Source organism: Schistocerca nitens, chromosome 3, assembly GCF_023898315.1.
Source record: "Schistocerca nitens isolate TAMUIC-IGC-003100 chromosome 3, iqSchNite1.1, whole genome shotgun sequence".
In the NCBI taxonomy this organism is placed as follows: Eukaryota; Metazoa; Arthropoda; class Insecta; order Orthoptera; family Acrididae; genus Schistocerca; species Schistocerca nitens.
The window spans coordinates 108,717,696-108,745,207 of NC_064616.1; positions in this window are offsets into that span (position 1 = coordinate 108,717,696).

The window sequence follows — 27,512 nt, forward strand, 5'->3', positions numbered from 1 at the left end:
GCCTCAAGTGACACCCCACTAGCTGTGTATCTTATGAGAAGCTTCGTTACCTTTGCAAGCGGTTTCTTGAAGTTGGAGATGGGATTATGTTGGTGACGAAGCATTGGCTACCTTAAGAGAGTCATAGTGCTTCCTGCCAGTTGCTCACCCAAATACACATTTTGAGATACTGTGGCCAGTCTGCCTGAAGCGATACGCCACTAGTTGTGTATCTTAAGAGAAACATCGCTACTTTTGCCATGGGTTTCTAGAAGATGCTCATTTGATTCTACTGGTGACGAGGCATTGGCTACCTCAAGAGAGTCATAGAGATTCCTGCCAGCTCTTCACCCAAATACACATTTTTTAGATACTCTTTCCAGTCTGCCTGATAGCTACGACACTAGTTGTGTATCTTAAGAGTCATTGTAACTTTTGCCAGGGGTTTCTTGAAGTTGCTGATGTGATTATGCTGGTGACGAGGCATTGGCTACCCTATGAGTGTCATAGTGATTCCTGTTAGTTGCTCACCCAAATACACATTTTTTTGATACTTTGGCCAGTCTGCCTCAAGTGACACCCCACTAGCTGTGTATCTTATGAGAAGCTTCGTTACCTTTGCAAGCGGTTTCTTGAAGTTGGTGATGAGATTATGTTGGTGACGAGGCATTGGCTACCTTAAGAGAGTCATAGTGCTTCCTGCCAGATGCTCACCCAAATACACATTTTGAGATACTGTGGCCAGTCTGCCTGAAGCGATACGCCACTAGTTGTGTATCTTAAGAGAAACATCGTTACTCTTGCCAGCGGTTTCTTGACTTTGAAGCTGTGATTATACTGGTGACGAGATATTGGCTACCCTAAGAGAGTCACAGTGTTTCGTGCCACGTGATGGCTGGGTGTTGTGTGCTGTCCTTAGGTTAGTTAGGTTTAAGTAGTTCTAAGTTCTAGGGGACTAATGACCACAGCAGTTGAGTCCCATAGTGCTCAGAGCCATTTGAACCATTTGAACCATTTTCGTGCCAGTTGCTCACCCAAATACACATTTTTTAAATACTGTTTCCAGTGTGCCTGAAGCGATACGCCACTAGTTGTGTATCTTAAGAGAAACATCGTTACTTTTGCCAGGGGTTTCTAGAAGTTGCTGATTTGATTCTGCTGGTGACGAGGCATTGGCTACCTCAAGAGAGTCATAGAGATTCCTGCCAGTTCTTCACCCAAATACACATTTTTTAGATACTCTTTCCAGTCTGCCTGATAGCTACGCCACTAGTTGTGTATCTTAAGAGTCATTGTAACTTTTGCCAGGGATTTCTTGAAGTTGCTGATGTGATTATGCTGGTGACGAGGCATTGGCTACCCTATGAGTGTCATAGTGATTCCTGCTAGTTGCTTACCCAAATACACATTTTTTTGATACTTTGGCCAGTCTGCCTCAAGTGACACCCCACTAGCTGTGTATCTTATGAGAAGCTTCGTTACCTTTGCAAGCGGTTCCTTGAAGTTGGAGATGGGATTATGTTGGTGACGAAGCATTGGCTACCTTAAGAGAGTCATAGTGCTTCCTGCCAGTTGCTCACCCAAATACACATTTTGAGATACTGTGGCCAGTCTGCCTGAAGCGATACGCCACTAGTTGTGTATCTTAAGAGAAACATCGTTACTCTTGCCAGCGGTTTCTTGACTTTGAAGCTGTGATTATACTGGTGACGAGATATTGGCTACCCTAAGAGAGTCACAGTGTTTCGTGCCAGTTGCTCACCCAAATACACATTTTTTAGATACTGTTTCCAGTGTGCCTGAAGCGATACGCCACTAGTTGTGTATCTTAAGAGAAACATCGTTACTTTTGCCAGGGGTTTCTAGAAGTTGCTGATTTGATTCTGCTGGTGACGAGGCATTGGCTACCTCAAGAGAGTCATAGAGATTCCTGCCAGTTCTTCACCCAAATACACATTTTTTAGATACTCTTTCCAGTCTGCCTGATAGCTACGCCACTAGTTGTGTATCTTAAGAGTCATTGTAACTTTTGCCAGGGATTTCTTGAAGTTGCTGATGTGATTATGCTGGTGACGAGGCATTGGCTACCCTATGAGTGTCATAGTGATTCCTGCTAGTTGCTTACCCAAATACACATTTTTTTTACATTTTGGCCAGTCTGCCTCAAGTGACACCCCACTAGCTGTGTATCTTATGAGAAGCTTCGTTACCTTTGCAAGCGGTTTCTTGAAGTTGGAGATGGGATTATGTTGGTGACGAAGCATTGGCTACCTTAAGAGAGTCATAGTGCTTCCTGCCAGTTGCTCACCCAAATACACATTTTGAGATACTGTGGCCAGTCTGCCTGAAGCGATACGCCACTAGTTGTGTATCTTAAGAGAAACATCGTTACTCTTGCCAGCGGTTTCTTGACTTTGAAGCTGTGATTATACTGGTGACGAGATATTGGCTACCCTAAGAGAGTCACAGTGTTTCGTGCCAGTTGCTCACACAAATACACATTTTTTAGATACTGTTTCCAGTGTGCCTGAAGCGATACGCCACTAGTTGTGTATCTTAAGAGAAACATCGCTACTTTTGCCAGGGGTTTCTAGAAGATGCTCATTTGATTCTACTGGTGACGAGTCATTGGCTACCTCAAGAGAGTCATAGAGATTCCTGCCAGCTCTTCACCCAAATACACATTTTTTAGATACTCTTTCCAGTCTGCCTGATAGCTACGCCACTAGTTGTGTATCTTAAGAGTCATTGTAACTTTTGCCAGGGGTTTCTTGAAGTTGCTGATGTGATTACGCTGGTGACGAGGCATTGGCTACCCTATGAGTGTCATAGTGATTCCTGTTAGTTGCTCACCCAAATACACATTTTATTGATACTTTGGCCAGTCTGCCTCAAGTGACACCCCACTAGCTGTGTATCTTATGAGAAGCTTCGTTACCTTTGCAAGCGGTTTCTTGAAGTTGGTGATGAGATTATGTTGGTGACGAGGCATTGGCTACCTTAAGAGGGTCATAGTGCTTCCTGCCAGTTGCTCACCCAAATACACATTTTGAGATACTGTGGCCAGTCTGCCTGAAGCGATACGCCACTAGTTGTGTATCTTAAGAGAAACATCGTTACTCTTGCCAGCGGTTTCTTGACTTTGAAGCTGTGATTATACTGGTGACGAGATATTGGCTACCCTAAGAGAGTCACAGTGTTTCGTGCCACGTGATGGCTGGGTGTTGTGTGCTGTCCTTAGGTTAGTTAGGTTTAAGTAGTTCTAAGTTCTAGGTTACTAATGACCACAGCAGTTGAGTCCCATAGTGCTCAGAGCCATTTGAACCATTTGAACCATTTTCGTGCCAGTTGCTCACCCAAATACACATTTTTTAGATACTGTTTCCAGTGTGCCTGAAGCGATACGCCACTAGTTGTGTATCTTAAGAGAAACATCGTTACTTTTGCCAGGGGTTTCTAGAAGTTGCTGATTTGATTCTGCTGGTGACGAGGCATTGGCTACCTCAAGAGAGTCATAGAGATTCCTGCCAGTTCTTCACCCAAATACACATTTTTTAGATACTCTTTCCAGTCTGCCTGATAGCTACGCCACTAGTTGTGTATCTTAAGAGTCATTGTAACTTTTGCCAGGGATTTCTTGAAGTTGCTGATGTGATTATGCTGGTGACGAGGCATTGGCTACCCTATGAGTGTCATAGTGATTCCTGCTAGTTGCTTACCCAAATACACATTTTTTTGATACTTTGGCCAGTCTGCCTCAAGTGACACCCCACTAGCTGTGTATCTTATGAGAAGCTTCGTTACCTTTGCAAGCGGTTTCTTGAAGTTGGAGATGGGATTATGTTGGTGACGAAGCATTGGCTACCTTAAGAGAGTCATAGTGCTTCCTGCCAGTTGCTCACCCAAATACACATTTTGAGATACTGTGGCCAGTCTGCCTGAAGCGATACGCCACTAGTTGTGTATCTTAAGAGAAACATCGTTACTCTTGCCAGCGGTTTCTTGACTTTGAAGCTGTGATTATACTGGTGACGAGATATTGGCTACCCTAAGAGAGTCACAGTGTTTCGTGCCAGTTGCTCACACAAATACACATTTTTTAGATACTGTTTCCAGTGTGCCTGAAGCGATACGCCACTAGTAGTGTATCTTAAGAGAAACATCGCTACTTTTGCCAGGGGTTTCTAGAAGATGCTGATTTGATTCTACTGGTGACGAGGCATTGGCTACCTCAAGAGAGTCATAGAGATTCCTGCCAGCTCTTCACCCAAATACACATTTTTTAGATACTCTTTCCAGTCTGCCTGATAGCTACGACACTAGTTGTGTATCTTAAGAGTCATTGTAACTTTTGCCAGGGGTTTCTTGAAGTTGCTGATGTGATTATGCTGGTGACGAGGCATTGGCTACCCTATGAGTGTCATAGTGATTCCTGTTAGTTGCTCACCCAAATGCACATTTTTTTGATACTTTGGCCAGTCTGCCTCAAGTGACACCCCACTAGCTGTGTATCTTATGAGAAGCTTCGTTACCTTTGCAAGCGGTTTCTTGAAGTTGGTGATGAGATTATGTTGGTGACGAGGCATTGGCTACCTTAAGAGAGTCATAGTGCTTCCTGCCAGATGCTCACCCAAATACACATTTTGAGATACTGTGGCCAGTCTGCCTGAAGCGATACGCCACTAGTTGTGTATCTTAAGAGAAACATCGTTACTCTTGCCAGCGGTTTCTTGACTTTGAAGCTGTGATTATACTGGTGACGAGATATTGGCTACCCTAAGAGAGTCACAGTGTTTCGTGCCACGTGATGGCTGGGTGTTGTGTGCTGTCCTTAGGTTAGTTAGGTTTAAGTAGTTCTAAGTTCTAGGGGACTAATGACCACAGCAGTTGAGTCCCATAGTGCTCAGAGCCATTTGAACCATTTGAACCATTTTCGTGCCAGTTGCTCACCCAAATACACATTTTTTAGATACTGTTTCCAGTGTGCCTGAAGCGATACGCCACTAGTTGTGTATCTTAAGAGAAACATCGTTACTTTTGCCAGGGGTTTCTAGAAGTTGCTGATTTGATTCTGCTGGTGACGAGGCATTGGCTACCTCAAGAGAGTCATAGAGATTCCTGCCAGTTCTTCACCCAAATACACATTTTTTAGATACTCTTTCCAGTCTGCCTGATAGCTACGACACTAGTTGTGTATCTTAAGAGTCATTGTAACTTTTGCCAGGGGTTTCTTGAAGTTGCTGATGTGATTATGCTGGTGACGAGGCATTGGCTACCCTATGAGTGTCATAGTGATTCCTGTTAGTTGCTCACCCAAATACACATTTTTTTGATACTTTGGCCAGTCTGCCTCAAGTGACACACCTCTAGCTGTGTATCTTATGAGAAGCTTCGTTACCTTTGCAAGCGGTTTCTTGAAGTTGGTGATGAGATTATGTTGGTGACGAGGCATTGGCTACCTTAAGAGATTCATAGTGCTTCCTGCCAGATGCTCACCCAAATACACATTTTGAGATACTGTGGCCAGTCTGCCTGAAGCGATACGCCACTAGTTGTGTATCTTAAGAGAAACATCGTTACTCTTGCCAGCGGTTTCTTGACTTTGAAGCTGTGATTATACTGGTGACGAGATATTGGCTACCCTAAGAGAGTCACAGTGTTTCGTGCCAGTTGCTCACACAAATACACATTTTTTAGATACTGTTTCCAGTGTGCCTGAAGCGATACGCCACTAGTAGTGTATCTTAAGAGAAACATCGCTACTTTTGCCAGGGGTTTCTAGAAGATGCTGATTTGATTCTACTGGTGACGAGGCATTGGCTACCTCAAGAGAGTCATAGAGATTCCTGCCAGCTCTTCACCCAAATACACATTTTTTAGATACTCTTTCCAGTCTGCCTGATAGCTACGACACTAGTTGTGTATCTTAAGAGTCATTGTAACTTTTGCCAGGGGTTTCTTGAAGTTGCTGATGTGATTATGCTGGTGACGAGGCATTGGCTACCCTATGAGTGTCATAGTGATTCCTGTTAGTTGCTCACCCAAATACACATTTTTTTGATACTTTGGCCAGTCTGCCTCAAGTGACACACCACTAGCTGTGTATCTTATGAGAAGCTTCGTTACCTTTGCAAGCGGTTTCTTGAAGTTGGTGATGAGATTATGTTGGTGACGAGGCATTGGCTACCTTAAGAGATTCATAGTGCTTCCTGCCAGATGCTCACCCAAATACACATTTTGAGATACTGTGGCCAGTCTGCCTGAAGCGATACGCCACTAGTTGTGTATCTTAAGAGAAACATCGTTACTCTTGCCAGCGGTTTCTTGACTTTGAAGCTGTGATTATACTGGTGACGAGATATTGGCTACCCTAAGAGAGTCACAGTGTTTCGTGCCAGTTGCTCACCCAAATACACATTTTTTAGATACTGTTTCCAGTGTGCCTGAAGCGATACGCCACTAGTTGTGTATCTTAAGAGAAACATCGTTACTTTTGCCAGGGGTTTCTAGAAGTTGCTGATTTGATTCTGCTGGTGACGAGGCATTGGCTACCTCAAGAGAGTCATAGAGATTCCTGCCAGTTCTTCACCCAAATACACATTTTTTAGATACTCTTTCCAGTCTGCCTGATAGCTACGCCACTAGTTGTGTATCTTAAGAGTCATTGTAACTTTTGCCAGGGATTTCTTGAAGTTGCTGATGTGATTATGCTGGTGACGAGGCATTGGCTACCCTATGAGTGTCATAGTGATTCCTGCTAGTTGCTTACCCAAATACACATTTTTTTGATATTTTGGCCAGTCTGCCTCAAGTGACACCCCACTAGCTGTGTATCTTATGAGATGCTTCGTTACCTTTGCAAGCGGTTTCTTGAAGTTGGAGATGGGATTATGTTGGTGACGAAGCATTGGCTACCTTAAGAGAGTCATAGTGCTTCCTGCCAGTTGCTCACCCAAATACACATTTTGAGATACTGTGGCCAGTCTGCCTGAAGCGATACGCCACTAGTTGTGTATCTTAAGAGAAACATCGCTACTTTTGCCATGGGTTTCTAGAAGATGCTCATTTGATTCTACTGGTGACGAGGCATTGGCTACCTCAAGAGAGTCATAGAGATTCCTGCCAGCTCTTCACCCAAATACACATTTTTTAGATACTCTTTCCAGTCTGCCTGATAGCTACGACACTAGTTGTGTATCTTAAGAGTCATTGTAACTTTTGCCAGGGGTTTCTTGAAGTTGCTGATGTGATTATGCTGGTGACGAGGCATTGGCTACCCTATGAGTGTCATAGTGATTCCTGTTAGTTGCTCACCCAAATACACATTTTTTTGATACTTTGGCCAGTCTGCCTCAAGTGACACCCCACTAGCTGTGTATCTTATGAGAAGCTTCGTTACCTTTGCAAGCGGTTTCTTGAAGTTGGTGATGAGATTATGTTGGTGACGAGGCATTGGCTACCTTAAGAGAGTCATAGTGCTTCCTGCCAGATGCTCACCCAAATACACATTTTGAGATACTGTGGCCAGTCTGCCTGAAGCGATACGCCACTAGTTGTGTATCTTAAGAGAAACATCGTTACTCTTGCCAGCGGTTTCTTGACTTTGAAGCTGTGATTATACTGGTGACGAGATATTGGCTACCCTAAGAGAGTCACAGTGTTTCGTGCCACGTGATGGCTGGGTGTTGTGTGCTGTCCTTAGGTTAGTTAGGTTTAAGTAGTTCTAAGTTCTAGGGGACTAATGACCACAGCAGTTGAGTCCCATAGTGCTCAGAGCCATTTGAACCATTTGAACCATTTTCGTGCCAGTTGCTCACCCAAATACACATTTTTTAGATACTGTTTCCAGTGTGCCTGAAGCTATACGCCACTAGTTGTGTATCTTAAGAGAAACATCGTTACTTTTGCCAGGGGTTTCTAGAAGTTGCTGATTTGATTCTGCTGGTGACGAGGCATTGGCTACCTCAAGAGAGTCATAGAGATTCCTGCCAGTTCTTCACCCAAATACACATTTTTTAGATACTCTTTCCAGTCTGCCTGATAGCTACGCCACTAGTTGTGTATCTTAAGAGTCATTGTAACTTTTGCCAGGGATTTCTTGAAGTTGCTGATGTGATTATGCTGGTGACGAGGCATTGGCTACCCTATGAGTGTCATAGTGATTCCTGCTAGTTGCTTACCCAAATACACATTTTTTTGATACTTTGGCCAGTCTGCCTCAAGTGACACCCCACTAGCTGTGTATCTTATGAGAAGCTTCGTTACCTTTGCAAGCGGTTTCTTGAAGTTGGAGATGGGATTATGTTGGTGACGAAGCATTGGCTACCTTAAGAGAGTCATAGTGCTTCCTGCCAGTTGCTCACCCAAATACACATTTTGAGATACTGTGGCCAGTCTGCCTGAAGCGATACGCCACTAGTTGTGTATCTTAAGAGAAACATCGTTACTCTTGCCAGCGGTTTCTTGACTTTGAAGCTGTGATTATACTGGTGACGAGATATTGGCTACCCTAAGAGAGTCACAGTGTTTCGTGCCAGTTGCTCACACAAATACACATTTTTTAGATACTGTTTCCAGTGTGCCTGAAGCGATACGCCACTAGTTGTGTATCTTAAGAGAAACATCGTTACTTTTGCCAGGGGTTTCTAGAAGTTGCTGATTTGATTCTGCTGGTGACGAGGCATTGGCTACCTCAAGAGAGTCATAGAGATTCCTGCCAGTTCTTCACCCAAATACACATTTTTTAGATACTCTTTCCAGTCTGCCTGATAGCTACGCCACTAGTTGTGTATCTTAAGAGTCATTGTAACTTTTGCCAGGGATTTCTTGAAGTTGCTGATGTGATTATGCTGCTGACGAGGCATTGGCTACCCTATGAGTGTCATAGTGATTCCTGCTAGTTGCTTACCCAAATACACATTTTTTTTACATTTTGGCCAGTCTGCCTCAAGTGACACCCCACTAGCTGTGTATCTTATGAGAAGCTTCGTTACCTTTGCAAGCGGTTTCTTGAAGTTGGAGATGGGATTATGTTGGTGACGAAGCATTGGCTACCTTAAGAGAGTCATAGTGCTTCCTGCCAGTTGCTCACCCAAATACACATTTTGAGATACTGTGGCCAGTCTGCCTGAAGCGATACGCCACTAGTTGTGTATCTTAAGAGAAACATCGTTACTCTTGCCAGCGGTTTCTTGACTTTGAAGCTGTGATTATACTGGTGACGAGATATTGGCTACCCTAAGAGAGTCACAGTGTTTCGTGCCAGTTGCTCACACAAATACACATTTTTTAGATACTGTTTCCAGTGTGCCTGAAGCGATACGCCACTAGTTGTGTATCTTAAGAGAAACATCGCTACTTTTGCCAGGGGTTTCTAGAAGATACTCATTTGATTCTACTGGTGACGAGGCATTGGCTACCTCAAGAGAGTCATAGAGATTCCTGCCAGCTCTTCACCCAAATACACATTTTTTAGATACTCTTTCCAGTCTGCCTGATAGCTACGCCACTAGTTGTGTATCTTAAGAGTCATTGTAACTTTTGCCAGGGGTTTCTTGAAGTTGCTGATGTGATTACGCTGGTGACGAGGCATTGGCTACCCTATGAGTGTCATAGTGATTCCTGTTAGTTGCTCACCCAAATACACATTTTATTGATACTTTGGCCAGTCTGCCTCAAGTGACACCCCACTAGCTGTGTATCTTATGAGAAGCTTCGTTACCTTTGCAAGCGGTTTCTTGAAGTTGGTGATGAGATTATGTTGGTGACGAGGCATTGGCTACCTTAAGAGAGTCATAGTGCTTCCTGCCAGTTGCTCACCCAAATACACATTTTGAGATACTGTGGCCAGTCTGCCTGAAGCGATACGCCACTAGTTGTGTATCTTAAGAGAAACATCGTTACTCTTGCCAGCGGTTTCTTGACTTTGAAGCTGTGATTATACTGGTGACGAGATATTGGCTACCCTAAGAGAGTCACAGTGTTTCGTGCCACGTGATGGCTGGGTGATGTGTGCTGTCCTTAGGTTAGTTAGGTTTAAGTAGTTCTAAGTTCTAGGTTACTAATGACCACAGCAGTTGAGTCCCATAGTGCTCAGAGCCATTTGAACCATTTGAACCATTTTCGTGCCAGTTGCTCACCCAAATACACATTTTTTAGATACTGTTTCCAGTGTGCCTGAAGCGATACGCCACTAGTTGTGTATCTTAAGAGAAACATCGTTACTTTTGCCAGGGGTTTCTAGAAGTTGCTGATTTGATTCTGCTGGTGACGAGGCATTGGCTACCTCAAGAGAGTCATAGAGATTCCTGCCAGTTCTTCACCCAAATACACATTTTTTAGATACTCTTTCCAGTCTGCCTGATAGCTACGCCACTAGTTGTGTATCTTAAGAGTCATTGTAACTTTTGCCAGGGATTTCTTGAAGTTGCTGATGTGATTATGCTGGTGACGAGGCATTGGCTACCCTATGAGTGTCATAGTGATTCCTGCTAGTTGCTTACCCAAATACACATTTTTTTGATACTTTGGCCAGTCTGCCTCAAGTGACACCCCACTAGCTGTGTATCTTATGAGAAGCTTCGTTACCTTTGCAAGCGGTTTCTTGAAGTTGGAGATGGGATTATGTTGGTGACGAAGCATTGGCTACCTTAAGAGAGTCATAGTGCTTCCTGCCAGTTGCTCACCCAAATACACATTTTGAGATACTGTGGCCAGTCTGCCTGAAGCGATACGCCACTAGTTGTTTATCTTAAGAGAAACATCGTTACTCTTGCCAGCGGTTTCTTGACTTTGAAGCTGTGATTATACTGGTGACGAGATATTGGCTACCCTAAGAGAGTCACAGTGTTTCGTGCCAGTTGCTCACACAAATACACATTTTTTAGATACTGTTTCCAGTGTGCCTGAAGCGATACGCCACTAGTTGTGTATCTTAAGAGAAACATCGTTACTTTTGCCAGGGGTTTCTAGAAGTTGCTGATTTGATTCTGCTGGTGACGAGGCATTGGCTACCTCAAGAGAGTCATAGAGATTCCTGCCAGTTCTTCACTCAAATACACATTTTTTAGATACTCTTTCCAGTCTGCCTGATAGCTACGCCACTAGTTGTGTATCTTAAGAGTCATTGTAACTTTTGCCAGGGATTTCTTGAAGTTGCTGATGTGATTATGCTGGTGACGAGGCATTGGCTACCCTATGAGTGTCATAGTGATTCCTGCTAGTTGCTTACCCAAATACACATTTTTTTTACATTTTGGCCAGTCTGCCTCAAGTGACACCCCACTAGCTGTGTATCTTATGAGAAGCTTCGTTACCTTTGCAAGCGGTTTCTTGAAGTTGGAGATGGGATTATGTTGGTGACGAAGCATTGGCTACCTTAAGAGAGTCATAGTGCTTCCTGCCAGTTGCTCACCCAAATACACATTTTGAGATACTGTGGCCAGTCTGCCTGAAGCGATACGCCACTAGTTGTGTATCTTAAGAGAAACATCGTTACTCTTGCCAGCGGTTTCTTGACTTTGAAGCTGTGATTATACTGGTGACGAGATATTGGCTACCCTAAGAGAGTCACAGTGTTTCGTGCCAGTTGCTCACACAAATACACATTTTTTAGATACTGTTTCCAGTGTGCCTGAAGCGATACGCCACTAGTTGTGTATCTTAAGAGAAACATCGCTACTTTTGCCAGGGGTTTCTAGAAGATGCTCATTTGATTCTACTGGTGACGAGGCATTGGCTACCTCAAGAGAGTCATAGAGATTCCTGCCAGCTCTTCACCCAAATACACATTTTTTAGATACTCTTTCCAGTCTGCCTGATAGCTACGCCACTAGTTGTGTATCTTAAGAGTCATTGTAACTTTTGCCAGGGGTTTCTTGAAGTTGCTGATGTGATTACGCTGGTGACGAGGCATTGGCTACCCTATGAGTGTCATAGTGATTCCTGTTAGTTGCTCACCCAAATACACATTTTATTGATACTTTGGCCAGTCTGCCTCAAGTGACACCCCACTAGCTGTGTATCTTATGAGAAGCTTCGTTACCTTTGCAAGCGGTTTCTTGAAGTTGGTGATGAGATTATGTTGGTGACGAGGCATTGGCTACCTTAAGAGAGTCATAGTGCTTCCTGCCAGTTGCTCACCCAAATACACATTTTGAGATACTGTGGCCAGTCTGCCTGAAGCGATACGCCACTAGTTGTGTATCTTAAGAGAAACATCGTTACTCTTGCCAGCGGTTTCTTGACTTTGAAGCTGTGATTATACTGGTGACGAGATATTGGCTACCCTAAGAGAGTCACAGTGTTTCGTGCCACGTGATGGCTGGGTGTTGTGTGCTGTCCTTAGGTTAGTTAGGTTTAAGTAGTTCTAAGTTCTAGGTTACTAATGACCACAGCAGTTGAGTCCCATAGTGCTCAGAGCCATTTGAACCATTTGAACCATTTTCGTGCCAGTTGCTCACCCAAATACACATTTTTTAGATACTGTTTCCAGTGTGCCTGAAGCGATACGCCACTAGTTGTGTATCTTAAGAGAAACATCGTTACTTTTGCCAGGGGTTTCTAGAAGTTGCTGATTTGATTCTGCTGGTGACGAGGCATTGGCTACCTCAAGAGAGTCATAGAGATTCCTGCCAGTTCTTCACCCAAATACACATTTTTTAGATACTCTTTCCAGTCTGCCTGATAGCTACGCCACTAGTTGTGTATCTTAAGAGTCATTGTAACTTTTGCCAGGGATTTCTTGAAGTTGCTGATGTGATTATGCTGGTGACGAGGCATTGGCTACCCTATGAGTGTCATAGTGATTCCTGCTAGTTGCTTACCCAAATACACATTTTTTTGATACTTTGGCCAGTCTGCCTCAAGTGACACCCCACTAGCTGTGTATCTTATGAGAAGCTTCGTTACCTTTGCAAGCGGTTTCTTGAAGTTGGAGATGGGATTATGTTGGTGACGAAGCATTGGCTACCTTAAGAGAGTCATAGTGCTTCCTGCCAGTTGCTCACCCAAATACACATTTTGAGATACTGTGGCCAGTCTGCCTGAAGCGATACGCCACTAGTTGTGTATCTTAAGAGAAACATCGTTACTCTTGCCAGCGGTTTCTTGACTTTGAAGCTGTGATTATACTGGTGACGAGATATTGGCTACCCTAAGAGAGTCACAGTGTTTCGTGCCACGTGATGGCTGGGTGTTGTGTGCTGTCCTTAGGTTAGTTAGGTTTAAGTAGTTCTAAGTTCTAGGGGACTAATGACCACAGCAGTTGAGTCCCATAGTGCTCAGAGCCATTTGAACCATTTGAACCATTTTCGTGCCAGTTGCTCACCCAAATACACATTTTTTAAATACTGTTTCCAGTCTGCCTGAAGCGATACGCCACTAGTTGTGTATCTTAAGAGAAACATCGTTACTCTTGCCAGCGGTTTCTTGACTTTGAAGCTGTGATTATACTGGTGACGAGATATTGGCTACCCTAAGAGAGTCACAGTGTTTCGTGCCAGTTGCTCACACAAATACACATTTTTTAGATACTGTTTCCAGTGTGCCTGAAGCGATACGCCACTAGTTGTGTATCTTAAGAGAAACATCGTTACTTTTGCCAGGGGTTTCTAGAAGTTGCTGATTTGATTCTGCTGGTGACGAGGCATTGGCTACCTCAAGAGAGTCATAGAGATTCTTGCCAGTTCTTCACCCAAATACACATTTTTTAGATACTCTTTCCAGTCTGCCTGATAGCTACGACACTAGTTGTGTATCTTAAGAGTCATTGTAACTTTTGCCAGGGGTTTCTTGAAGTTGCTGATGTGATTATGCTGGTGACGAGGCATTGGCTACCCTATGAGTGTCATAGTGATTCCTGTTAGTTGCTCACCCAAATACACATTTTTTTGATACTTTGGCCAGTCTGCCTCAAGTGACACACCACTAGCTGTGTATCTTATGAGAAGCTTCGTTACCTTTGCAAGCGGTTTCTTGAAGTTGGTGATGAGATTATGTTGGTGACGAGGCATTGGCTACCTTAAGAGATTCATAGTGCTTCCTGCCAGATGCTCACCCAAATACACATTTTGAGATACTGTGGCCAGTCTGCCTGAAGCGATACGCCACTAGTTGTGTATCTTAAGAGAAACATCGTTACTCTTGCCAGCGGTTTCTTGACTTTGAAGCTGTGATTATACTGGTGACGAGATATTGGCTACCCTAAGAGAGTCACAGTGTTTCGTGCCAGTTGCTCACACAAATACACATTTTTTAGATACTGTTTCCAGTGTGCCTGAAGCGATACGCCACTAGTAGTGTATCTTAAGAGAAACATCGCTACTTTTGCCAGGGGTTTCTAGAAGATGCTGATTTGATTCTACTGGTGACGAGGCATTGGCTACCTCAAGAGAGTCATAGAGATTCCTGCCAGCTCTTCACCCAAATACACATTTTTTAGATACTCTTTCCAGTCTGCCTGATAGCTACGACACTAGTTGTGTATCTTAAGAGTCATTGTAACTTTTGCCAGGGGTTTCTTGAAGTTGCTGATGTGATTATGCTGGTGACGAGGCATTGGCTACCCTATGAGTGTCATAGTGATTCCTGTTAGTTGCTCACCCAAATACACATTTTTTTGATACTTTGGCCAGTCTGCCTCAAGTGACACACCACTAGCTGTGTATCTTATGAGAAGCTTCGTTACCTTTGCAAGCGGTTTCTTGAAGTTGGTGATGAGATTATGTTGGTGACGAGGCATTGGCTACCTTAAGAGATTCATAGTGCTTCCTGCCAGATGCTCACCCAAATACACATTTTGAGATACTGTGGCCAGTCTGCCTGAAGCGATACGCCACTAGTTGTGTATCTTAAGAGAAACATCGTTACTCTTGCCAGCGGTTTCTTGACTTTGAAGCTGTGATTATACTGGTGACGAGATATTGGCTACCCTAAGAGAGTCACAGTGTTTCGTGCCAGTTGCTCACCCAAATACACATTTTTTAGATACTGTTTCCAGTGTGCCTGAAGCGATACGCCACTAGTTGTGTATCTTAAGAGAAACATCGTTACTTTTGCCAGGGGTTTCTAGAAGTTGCTGATTTGATTCTGCTGGTGACGAGGCATTGGCTACCTCAAGAGAGTCATAGAGATTCCTCCCAGTTCTTCACCCAAATACACATTTTTTAGATACTCTTTCCAGTCTGCCTGATAGCTACGCCACTAGTTGTGTATCTTAAGAGTCATTGTAACTTTTGCCAGGGATTTCTTGAAGTTGCTGATGTGATTATGCTGGTGACGAGGCATTGGCTACCCTATGAGTGTCATAGTGATTCCTGCTAGTTGCTTACCCAAATACACATTTTTTTGATATTTTGGCCAGTCTGCCTCAAGTGACACCCCACTAGCTGTGTATCTTATGAGAAGCTTCGTTACCTTTGCAAGCGGTTTCTTGAAGTTGGAGATGGGATTATGTTGGTGACGAAGCATTGGCTACCTTAAGAGAGTCATAGTGCTTCCTGCCAGTTGCTCACCCAAATACACATTTTGAGATACTGTGGCCAGTCTGCCTGAAGCGATACGCCACTAGTTGTGTATCTTAAGAGAAACATCGCTACTTTTGCCATGGGTTTCTAGAAGATGCTCATTTGATTCTACTGGTGACGAGGCATTGGCTACCTCAAGAGAGTCATAGAGATTCCTGCCAGCTCTTCATCCAAATACACATTTTTTAGATACTCTTTCCAGTCTGCCTGATAGCTACGCCACTAGTTGTGTATCTTAAGAGTCATTGTAACTTTTGCCAGGGGTTTCTTGAAGTTGCTGATGTGATTATGCTGGTGACGAGGCATTGGCTACCCTATGAGTGTCATAGTGATTCCTGTTAGTTGCTCACCCAAATACACATTTTTTTGATACTTTGGCCAGTCTGCCTCAAGTGACACCCCACTAGCTGTGTATCTTATGAGAAGCTTCGTTACCTTTGCAAGCGGTTTCTTGAAGTTGGTGATGAGATTATGTTGGTGACGAGGCATTGGCTACCTTAAGAGAGTCATAGTGCTTCCTGCCAGATGCTCACCCAAATACACATTTTGAGATACTGTGGCCAGTCTGCCTGAAGCGATACGCCACTAGTTGTGTATCTTAAGAGAAACATCGTTACTCTTGCCAGCGGTTTCTTGACTTTGAAGCTGTGATTATACTGGTGACGAGATATTGGCTACCCTAAGAGAGTCACAGTGTTTCGTGCCACGTGATGGCTGGGTGTTGTGTGCTGTCCTTAGGTTAGTTAGGTTTAAGTAGTTCTAAGTTCTAGGGGACTAATGACCACAGCAGTTGAGTCCCATAGTGCTCAGAGCCATTTGAACCATTTGAACCATTTTCGTGCCAGTTGCTCACCCAAATACACATTTTTTAGATACTGTTTCCAGTGTGCCTGAAGCGATACGCCACTAGTTGTGTATCTTAAGAGAAACATCGTTACTTTTGCCAGGGGTTTCTAGAAGTTGCTGATTTGATTCTGCTGGTGACGAGGCATTGGCTACCTCAAGAGAGTCATAGAGATTCCTCCCAGTTCTTCACCCAAATACACATTTTTTAGATACTCTTTCCAGTCTGCCTGATAGCTACGCCACTAGTTGTGTATCTTAAGAGTCATTGTAACTTTTGCCAGGGATTTCTTGAAGTTGCTGATGTGATTATGCTGGTGACGAGGCATTGGCTACCCTATGAGTGTCATAGTGATTCCTGCTAGTTGCTTACCCAAATACACATTTTTTTGATACTTTGGCCAGTCTGCCTCAAGTGACACCCCACTAGCTGTGTATCTTATGAGAAGCTTCGTTACCTTTGCAAGCGGTTTCTTGAAGTTGGAGATGGGATTATGTTGGTGACGAAGCATTGGCTACCTTAAGAGAGTCATAGTGCTTCCTGCCAGTTGCTCACCCAAATACACATTTTGAGATACTGTGGCCAGTCTGCCTGAAGCGATACGCCACTAGTTGTGTATCTTAAGAGAAACATCGTTACTCTTGCCAGCGGTTTCTTGACTTTGAAGCTGTGATTATACTGGTGACGAGATATTGGCTACCCTAAGAGAGTCACAGTGTTTCGTGCCAGTTGCTCACACAAATACACATTTTTTAGATACTGTTTCCAGTGTGCCTGAAGCGATACGCCACTAGTTGTGTATCTTAAGAGAAACATCGTTACTTTTGCCAGGGGTTTCTAGAAGTTGCTGATTTGATTCTGCTGGTGACGAGGCATTGGCTACCTCAAGAGAGTCATAGAGATTCCTGCCAGCTCTTCACCCAAATACACATTTTTTAGATACTCTTTCCAGTCTGCCTGATAGCTACGACACTAGTTGTGTATCTTAAGAGTCATTGTAACTTTTGCCAGGGGTTTCTTGAAGTTGCTGATGTGATTATGCTGGTGACGAGGCATTGGCTACCCTATGAGTGTCATAGTGATTCCTGTTAGTTGCTCACCCAAATACACATTTTTTTGATACTTTGGCCAGTCTGCCTCAAGTGACACCCCACTAGCTGTGTATCTTATGAGAAGCTTCGTTACCTTTGCAAGCGGTTTCTTGAAGTTGGTGATGAGATTATGTTGGTGACGAAGCATTGGCTACCTTAAGAGAGTCATAGTGCTTCTTGCCAGATGCTCACCCAAATACACATTTTGAGATACTGTGGCCAGTCTGCCTGAAGCGATACGCCACTAGTTGTGTATCTTAAGAGAAACATCGTTACTCTTGCCAGCGGTTTCTTGACTTTGAAGCTGTGATTATACTGGTGACGAGATATTGGCTACCCTAAGAGAGTCACAGTGTTTCGTGCCACGTGATGGCTGGGTGTTGTGTGCTGTCCTTAGGTTAGTTAGGTTTAAGTAGTTCTAAGTTCTAGGGGACTAATGACCACAGCAGTTGAGTCCCATAGTGCTCAGAGCCATTTGAACCATTTGAACCATTTTCGTGCCAGTTGCTCACCCAAATACACATTTTTTAGATACTGTTTCCAGTGTGCCTGAAGCGATACGCCACTAGTTGTGTATCTTAAGAGAAACATCGTTACTTTTGCCAGGGGTTTCTAGAAGTTGCTGATTTGATTCTGCTGGTGACGAGGCATTGGCTACCTCAAGAGAGTCATAGAGATTCCTGCCAGTTCTTCACCCAAATACACATTTTTTTAGATACTCTTTCCAGTCTGCCTGATAGCTACGCCACTAGTTGTGTATCTTAAGAGTCATTGTAACTTTTGCCAGGGATTTCTTGAAGTTGCTGATGTGATTATGCTGGTGACGAGGCATTGGCTACCCTATGAGTGTCATAGTGATTCCTGCTAGTTGCTTACCCAAATACACATTTTTTTGATACTTTGGCCAGTCTGCCTCAAGTGACACCCCACTAGCTGTGTATCTTATGAGAAGCTTCGTTACCTTTGCAAGCGGTTTCTTGAAGTTGGAGATGGGATTATGTTGGTGACGAAGCATTGGCTACCTTAAGAGAGTCATAGTGCTTCCTGCCAGTTGCTCACCCAAATACACATTTTGAGATACTGTGGCCAGTCTGCCTGAAGCGATACGCCACTAGTAGTGTATCTTAAGAGAAACATCGCTACTTTTGCCAGGGGTTTCTAGAAGATGCTGATTTGATTCTACTGGTGACGAGGCATTGGCTACCTCAAGAGAGTCATAGAGATTCCTGCCAGCTCTTCACCCAAATACACATTTTTTAGATACTCTTTCCAGTCTGCCTGATAGCTACGACACTAGTTGTGTATCTTAAGAGTCATTGTAACTTTTGCCAGGGGTTTCTTGAAGTTGCTGATGTGATTATGCTGGTGACGAGGCATTGGCTACCCTATGAGTGTCATAGTGATTCCTGGTAGTTGCTCACCCAAATACACATTTTTTTGATACTTTGGCCAGTCTGCCTCAAGTGACACACCACTAGCTGTGTATCTTATGAGAAGCTTCGTTACCTTTGCAAGCGGTTTCTTGAAGTTGGTGATGAGATTATGTTGGTGACGAGGCATTGGCTACCTTAAGAGATTCATAGTGCTTCCTGCCAGATGCTCACCCAAATACACATTTTGAGATACTGTGGCCAGTCTGCCTGAAGCGATACGCCACTAGTTGTGTATCTTAAGAGAAACATCGTTACTCTTGCCAGCGGTTTCTTGACTTTGAAGCTGTGATTATACTGGTGACGAGATATTGGCTACCCTAAGAGAGTCACAGTGTTTCGTGCCAGTTGCTCACCCAAATACACATTTTTTAGATACTGTTTCCAGTGTGCCTGAAGCGATACGCCACTAGTTGTGTATCTTAAGAGAAACATCGTTACTTTTGCCAGGGGTTTCTAGAAGTTGCTGATTTGATTCTGCTGGTGACGAGGCATTGGCTACCTCAAGAGAGTCATAGAGATTCCTGCCAGTTCTTCACCCAAATACACATTTTTTAGATACTCTTTCCAGTCTGCCTGATAGCTACGCCACTAGTTGTGTATCTTAAGAGTCATTGTAACTTTTGCCAGGGATTTCTTGAAGTTGCTGATGTGATTATGCTGGTGACGAGGCATTGGCTACCCTATGAGTGTCATAGTGATTCCTGCTCGTTGCTTACCCAAATACACATTTTTTTTATATTTTGGCCAGTCTGCCTCAAGTGACACCCCACTAGCTGTGTATCTTATGAGAAGCTTCGTTACCTTTGCAAGCGGTTTCTTGAAGTTGGAGATGGGATTATGTTGGTGACGAAGCATTGGCTACCTTAAGAGAGTCATAGTGCTTCCTGCCAGTTGCTCACCCAAATACACATTTTGAGATACTGTGGCCAGTCTGCCTGAAGCGATACGCCACTAGTTGTGTATCTTAAGAGAAACATCGTTACTCTTGCCAGCGGTTTCTTGACTTTGAAGCTGTGATTATACTGGTGACGAGATATTGGCTACCCTAAGAGAGTCACAGTGTTTCGTGCCAGTTGCTCACACAAATACACATTTTTTAGATACTGTTTCCAGTGTGCCTGAAGCGATACGCCACTAGTTGTGTATCTTAAGAGAAACATCGCTACTTTTGCCAGGGGTTTCTAGAAGATGCTCATTTGATTCTACTGGTGACGAGGCATTGGCTACCTCAAGAGAGTCATAGAGATTCCTGCCAGCTCTTCACCCAAATACACATTTTTTAGATACTCTTTCCAGTCTGCCTGATAGCTACGCCACTAGTTGTGTATCTTAAGAGTCATTGTAACTTTTGCCAGGGGTTTCTTGAAGTTGCTGATGTGATTACGCTGGTGACGAGGCATTGGCTACCCTATGAGTGTCATAGTGATTCCTGTTAGTTGCTCACCCAAATACACATTTTTTTGATACTTTGGCCAGTCTGCCTCAAGTGACACCCCACTAGCTGTGTATCTTATGAGAAGCTTCGTTACCTTTGCAAGCGGTTTCTTGAAGTTGGTGATGAGATTATGTTGGTGACGAGGCATTGGCTACCTTAAGAGAGTCATAGTGCTTCCTGCCAGTTGCTCACCCAAATACACATTTTGAGATACTGTGGCCAGTCTGCCTGAAGCGATACGCCACTAGTTGTGTATCTTAAGAGAAACATCGTTACTCTTGCCAGCGGTTTCTTGACTTTGAAGCTGTGATTATACTGGTGACGAGATATTGGCTACCCTAAGAGAGTCACAGTGTTTCGTGCCACGTGATGGCTGGGTGTTGTGTGCTGTCCTTAGGTTAGTTAGGTTTAAGTAGTTCTAAGTTCTAGGGGACTAATGACCACAGCAGTTGAGTCCCATAGTGCTCAGAGCCATTTGAACCATTTGAACCATTTTCGTGCCAGTTGCTCACCCAAATAAACATTTTTTAGATACTGTTTCCAGTGTGCCTGAAGCGATACGCCACTAGTTGTGTATCTTAAGAGAAACATCGTTACTTTTGCCAGGGGTTTCTAGAAGTTGCTGATTTGATTCTGCTGGTGACGAGGCATTGGCTACCTCAAGAGAGTCATAGAGATTCCTGCCAGTTCTTCACCCAAATACACATTTTTTAGATACTCTTTCCAGTCTGCCTGATAGCTACGCCACTAGTTGTGTATCTTAAGAGTCATTGTAACTTTTGCCAGGGATTTCTTGAAGTTGCTGATGTGATTATGCTGGTGACGAGGCATTGGCTACCCTATGAGTGTCATAGTGATTCCTGCTAGTTGCTTACCCAAATACACATTTTTTTGATACTTTGGCCAGTCTGCCTCAAGTGACACCCCACTAGCTGTGTATCTTATGAGAAGCTTCGTTACCTTTGCAAGCGGTTTCTTGAAGTTGGAGATGGGATTATGTTGGTGACGAAGCATTGGCTACCTTAAGAGAGTCATAGTGCTTCCTGCCAGTTGCTCACCCAAATACACATTTTGAGATACTGTGGCCAGTCTGCCTGAAGCGATACGCCACTAGTTGTGTATCTTAAGAGAAACATCGTTACTCTTGCCAGCGGTTTCTTGACTTTGAAGCTGTGATTATACTGGTGACGAGATATTGGCTACCCTAAGAGAGTCACAGTGTTTCGTGCCACGTGATGGCTGGGTGTTGTGTGCTGTCCTTAGGTTAGTTAGGTTTAAGTAGTTCTAAGTTCTAGGGGACTAATGACCACAGCAGTTGAGTCCCATAGTGCTCAGAGCCATTTGAACCATTTGAACCATTTTCGTGCCAGTTGCTCACCCAAATACACATTTTTTAAATACTGTTTCCAGTCTGCCTGAAGCGATACGCCACTAGTTGTGTATCTTAAGAGAAACATCGTTACTCTTGCCAGCGGTTTCTTGACTTTGAAGCTGTGATTATACTGGTGACGAGATATTGGCTACCCTAAGAGAGTCACAGTGTTTCGTGCCAGTTGCTCACACAAATACACATTTTTTAGATACTGTTTCCAGTGTGCCTGAAGCGATACGCCACTAGTAGTGTATCTTAAGAGAAACATCGCTACTTTTGCCAGGGGTTTCTAGAAGATGCTGATTTGATTCTACTGGTGACGAGGCATTGGCTACCTCAAGAGAGTCATAGAGATTCCTGCCAGCTCTTCACCCAAATACACATTTTTTAGATACTCTTTCCAGTCTGCCTGATAGCTACGACACTAGTTGTGTATCTTAAGAGTCATTGTAACTTTTGCCAGGGGTTTCTTGAAGTTGCTGATGTGATTATGCTGGTGACGAGGCATTGGCTACCCTATGAGTGTCATAGTGATTCCTGTTAGTTGCTCACCCAAATACACATTTTTTTGATACTTTGGCCAGTCTGCCTCAAGTGACACCCCACTAGCTGTGTATCTTATGAGAAGCTTCGTTACCTTTGCAAGCGGTTTCTTGAAGTTGGTGATGAGATTATGTTGGTGACGAGGCATTGGCTACCTTAAGAGAGTGATAGTGCTTCCTGCCAGTTGCTCACCCAAATACACATTTTGAGATACTGTGGCCAGTCTGCCTGAAGCGATACGCCACTAGTTGTGTATCTTAAGAGAAACATCGTTACTCTTGCCAGCGGTTTCTTGACTTTGAAGCTGTGATTATACTGGTGACGAGATATTGGCTACCCTAAGAGAGTCACAGTGTTTCGTGCCACGTGATGGCTGGGTGTTGTGTGCTGTCCTTAGGTTAGTTAGGTTTAAGTAGTTCTAAGTTCTAGGGGACTAATGACCACAGCAGTTGAGTCCCATAGTGCTCAGAGCCATTTGAACCATTTGAACCATTTTCGTGCCAGTTGCTCACCCAAATACACATTTTTTAGATACTGTTTCCAGTGTGCCTGAAGCGATACGCCACTAGTTGTGTATCTTAAGAGAAACATCGTTACTTTTGCCAGGGGTTTCTAGAAGTTGCTGATTTGATTCTGCTGGTGACGAGGCATTGGCTACCTCAAGAGAGTCATAGAGATTCCTGCCAGTTCTTCACCCAAATACACATTTTTTAGATACTCTTTCCAGTCTGCCTGATAGCTACGCCACTAGTTGTGTATCTTAAGAGTCATTGTAACTTTTGCCAGGGGTTTCTTGAAGTTGCTGATGTGATGATGCTGGTGACGAGGCATTGGCTACCCTATGAGTGTCATAGTGATTCCTGCTAGTTGCTCACCCAAATACACATTTTTTTGATACTTTGGCCAGTCTGCCTCAAGTGACACCCCACTAGCTGTGTATCTTATGAGAAGCTTCGTTACCTTTGCAAGCGGTTACTTGAAGTTGGTGATGGGATTATGTTGGTGACGAGGCATTGGCTACCTTAAGAGAGTCATAGTGCTTCCTGCCAGTTGCTCACCCAAATACACATTTTGAGATACTGTGGCCAGTCTGCCTGAAGCGATACGCCACTAGTTGTGTATCTTAAGAGAAACATCGTTACTCTTGCCAGCGGTTTCTTGACTTTGAAGCTGTGATTATACTGGTGACGAGATATTGGCTACCCTAAGAGAGTCACAGTGTTTCGTGCCAGTTGCTCACCCAAATACACATTTTTTAGATACTGTTTCCAGTGTGCCTGAAGCGATACGCCACTAGTTGTGTATCTTAAGAGAAACATCGTTACTTTTGCCAGGGGTTTCTAGAAGTTGCTGATTTGATTCTGCTGGTGACGAGGCATTGGCTACCTCAAGAGAGTCATAGAGATTCCTGCCAGTTCTTCACCCAAATACACATTTTTTAGATACTCTTTCCAGTCTGCCTGATAGCTACGCCACTAGTTGTGTATCTTAAGAGTCATTGTAACTTTTGCCAGGGGTTTCTTGAAGTTGCTGATGTGATGATGCTGGTGACGAGGCATTGGCTACCCTATGAGTGTCATAGTGATTCCTGCTAGTTGCTCACCCAAATACACATTTTTTTGATACTTTGGCCAGTCTGCCTCAAGTGACACCCCACTAGCTGTGTATCTTATGAGAAGCTTCGTTACCTTTGCAAGCGGTTACTTGAAGTTGGTGATGGGATTATGTTGGTGACGAGGCATTGGCTACCTTAAGAGAGTCATAGTGCTTCCTGCCAGTTGCTCACCCAAATACACATTTTGAGATACTGTGGCCAGTCTGCCTGAAGCGATACGCCACTAGTTGTGTATCTTAAGAGAAACATCGTTACTCTTGCCAGCGGTTTCTTGACTTTGAAGCTGTGATTATACTGGTGACGAGATATTGGCTACCCTAAGAGAGTCACAGTGTTTCGTGCCACGTGATGGCTGGGTGTTGTGTACTGTCCTTAGGTTAGTTAGGTTTAAGTAGTTCTAAGTTCTAGGGGACTAATGACCACAGCAGTTGAGTCCCATAGTGCTCAGAGCCATTTGAACCATTTGAACCATTTTCGTGCCAGTTGCTCACCCAAATACACATTTTTTAGATACTGTTTCCAGTGTGCCTGAAGCGATACGCCACTAGTTGTGTATCTTAAGAGAAACATCGTTACTTTTGCCAGGGGTTTCTAGAAGTTGCTGATTTGATTCTGCTGGTGACGAGGCATTGGCTACCTCAAGAGAGTCATAGAGATTCCTGCCAGTTCTTCACCCAAATACACATTTTTTAGATACTCTTTCCAGTCTGCCTGATAGCTACGCCACTAGTTGTGTATCTTAAGAGTCATTGTAACTTTTGCCAGGGATTTCTTGAAGTTGCTGATGTGATTATGCTGGTGACGAGGCATTGGCTACCCTATGAGTGTCATAGTGATTCCTGCTAGTTGCTTACCCAAATACACATTTTTTTGATACTTTGGCCAGTCTGCCTCAAGTGACACCCCACTAGCTGTGTATCTTATGAGAAGCTTCGTTACCTTTGCAAGCGGTTTCTTGAAGTTGGAGATGGGATTATGTTGGTGACGAAGCATTGGCTACCTTAAGAGAGTCATAGTGCTTCCTGCCAGTTGCTCACCCAAATACACATTTTGAGATACTGTGGCCAGTCTGCCTGAAGCGATACGCCACTAGTTGTGTATCTTAAGAGAAACATCGTTACTCTTGCCAGCGGTTTCTTGACTTTGAAGCTGTGATTATACTGGTGACGAGATATTGGCTACCCTAAGAGAGTCACAGTGTTTCGTGCCAGTTGCTCACACAAATACACATTTTTTAGATACTGTTTCCAGTGTGCCTGAAGCGATACGCCACTAGTAGTGTATCTTAAGAGAAACATCGCTACTTTTGCCAGGGGTTTCTAGAAGTTGCTGATTTGATTCTGCTGGTGACGAGGCATTGGCTACCTCAAGAGAGTCATAGAGATTCCTGCCAGTTCTTCACCCAAATACACATTTTTTAGATACTCTTTCCAGTCTGCCTGATAGCTACGCCACTAGTTGTGTATCTTAAGAGTCATTGTAACTTTTGCCAGGGGTTTCTTGAAGTTGCTGATGTGATGATGCTGGTGACGAGGCATTGGCTACCCTATGAGTGTCATAGTGATTCCTGCTAGTTGCTCACCCAAATACACATTTTTTTGATACTTTGGCCAGTCTGCCTCAAGTGACACCCCACTAGCTGTGTATCTTATGAGAAGCTTCGTTACCTTTGCAAGCGGTTACTTGAAGTTGGTGATGGGATTATGTTGGTGACGAGGCATTGGCTACCTTAAGAGAGTCATAGTGCTTCCTGCCAGTTGCTCACCCAAATACACATTTTGAGATACTGTGGCCAGTCTGCCTGAAGCGATACGCCACTAGATGTGTATCTTAAGAGAAACATCGTTACTCTTGCCAGCGGTTTCTTGACTTTGAAGCTGTGATTATACTGGTGACGAGATATTGGCTACCCTAAGAGAGTCACAGTGTTTCGTGCCACGTGATGGCTGGGTGTTGTGTACTGTCCTTAGGTTAGTTAGGTTTAAGTAGTTCTAAGTTCTAGGGGACTAATGACCACAGCAGTTGAGTCCCATAGTGCTCAGAGCCATTTGAACCATTTGAACCATTTTCGTGCCAGTTGCTCACCCAAATACACATTTTTCAGATACTGTTTCCAGTGTGCCTGAAGCGATACGCCACTAGTTGTGTATCTTAAGAGAAACATCGTTACTTTTGCCAGGGGTTTCTAGAAGTTGCTGATTTGATTCTGCTGGTGACGAGGCATTGGCTACCTCAAGAGAGTCATAGAGATTCCTGCCAGTTCTTCACCCAAATACACATTTTTTAGATACTCTTTCCAGTCTGCCTGATAGCTACGCCACTAGTTGTGTATCTTAAGAGTCATTGTAACTTTTGCCAGGGATTTCTTGAAGTTGCTGATGTGATTATGCTGGTGACGAGGCATTGGCTACCCTATGAGTGTCATAGTGATTCCTGCTAGTTGCTTACCCAAATACACATTTTTTTGATACTTTGGCCAGTCTGCCTCAAGTGACACCCCACTGGCTGTGTATCTTATGAGAAGCTTCGTTACCTTTGCAAGCGGTTTCTTGAAGTTGGAGATGGGATTATGTTGGTGACGAAGCATTGGCTACCTTAAGAGAGTCATAGTGCTTCCTGCCAGTTGCTCACCCAAATACACATTTTGAGATACTGTGGCCAGTCTGCCTGAAGCGATACGCCACTAGTTGTGTATCTTAAGAGAAACATCGTTACTCTTGCCAGCGGTTTCTTGACTTTGAAGCTGTGATTATACTGGTGACGAGATATTGGCTACCCTAAGAGAGTCACAGTGTTTCGTGCCAGTTGCTCACACAAATACACATTTTTTAGATACTGTTTCCAGTGTGCCTGAAGCGATACGCCACTAGTAGTGTATCTTAAGAGAAACATCGCTACTTTTGCCAGGGGTTTCTAGAAGATGCTGATTTGATTCTACTGGTGACGAGGCATTGGCTACCTCAAGAGAGTCATAGAGATTCCTGCCAGCTCTTCACCCAAATACACATTTTTTAGATACTCTTGCCAGTCTGCCTGATAGCTACGACACTAGTTGTGTATCTTAAGAGTCATTGTTACTTTTGCCAGGGGTTTCTTGAAGTTGCTGATGTGATTATGCTGGTGACGAGGCATTGGCTACCCTATGAGTGTCATAGTGATTCCTGCTAGTTGCTTACCCAAATACACATTTTTTTGACACTTTGGCCAGTCTGCCTCAAGTGACACCCCACTAGCTGTGTATCTTATGAGAAGCTTCGTTACCTTTGCAAGCGGTTTCTTGAAGTTGGAGATGGGATTATGTTGGTGACGAGGCATTGGCTACCTTAAGAGAGTCATAGTGCTTCCTGCCAGTTGCTCACCCAAATACACATTTTGAGATACTGTGGCCAGTCTGCCTGAAGCGATACGCCACTAGTTGTGTATCTTAAGAGAAACATCGTTACTCTTGCCAGCGGTTTCTTGACTTTGAAGCTGTGATTATACTGGTGACGAGATATTGGCTACCCTAAGAGAGTCACAGTGTTTCGTGCCAGTTGCTCACACAAATACACATTTTTTAGATACTGTTTCCAGTGTGCCTGAAGCGATACGCCACTAGTAGTGTATCTTAAGAGAAACATCGCTACTTTTGCCAGGGGTTTCTAGAAGATGCTGATTTGATTCTACTGGTGACGAG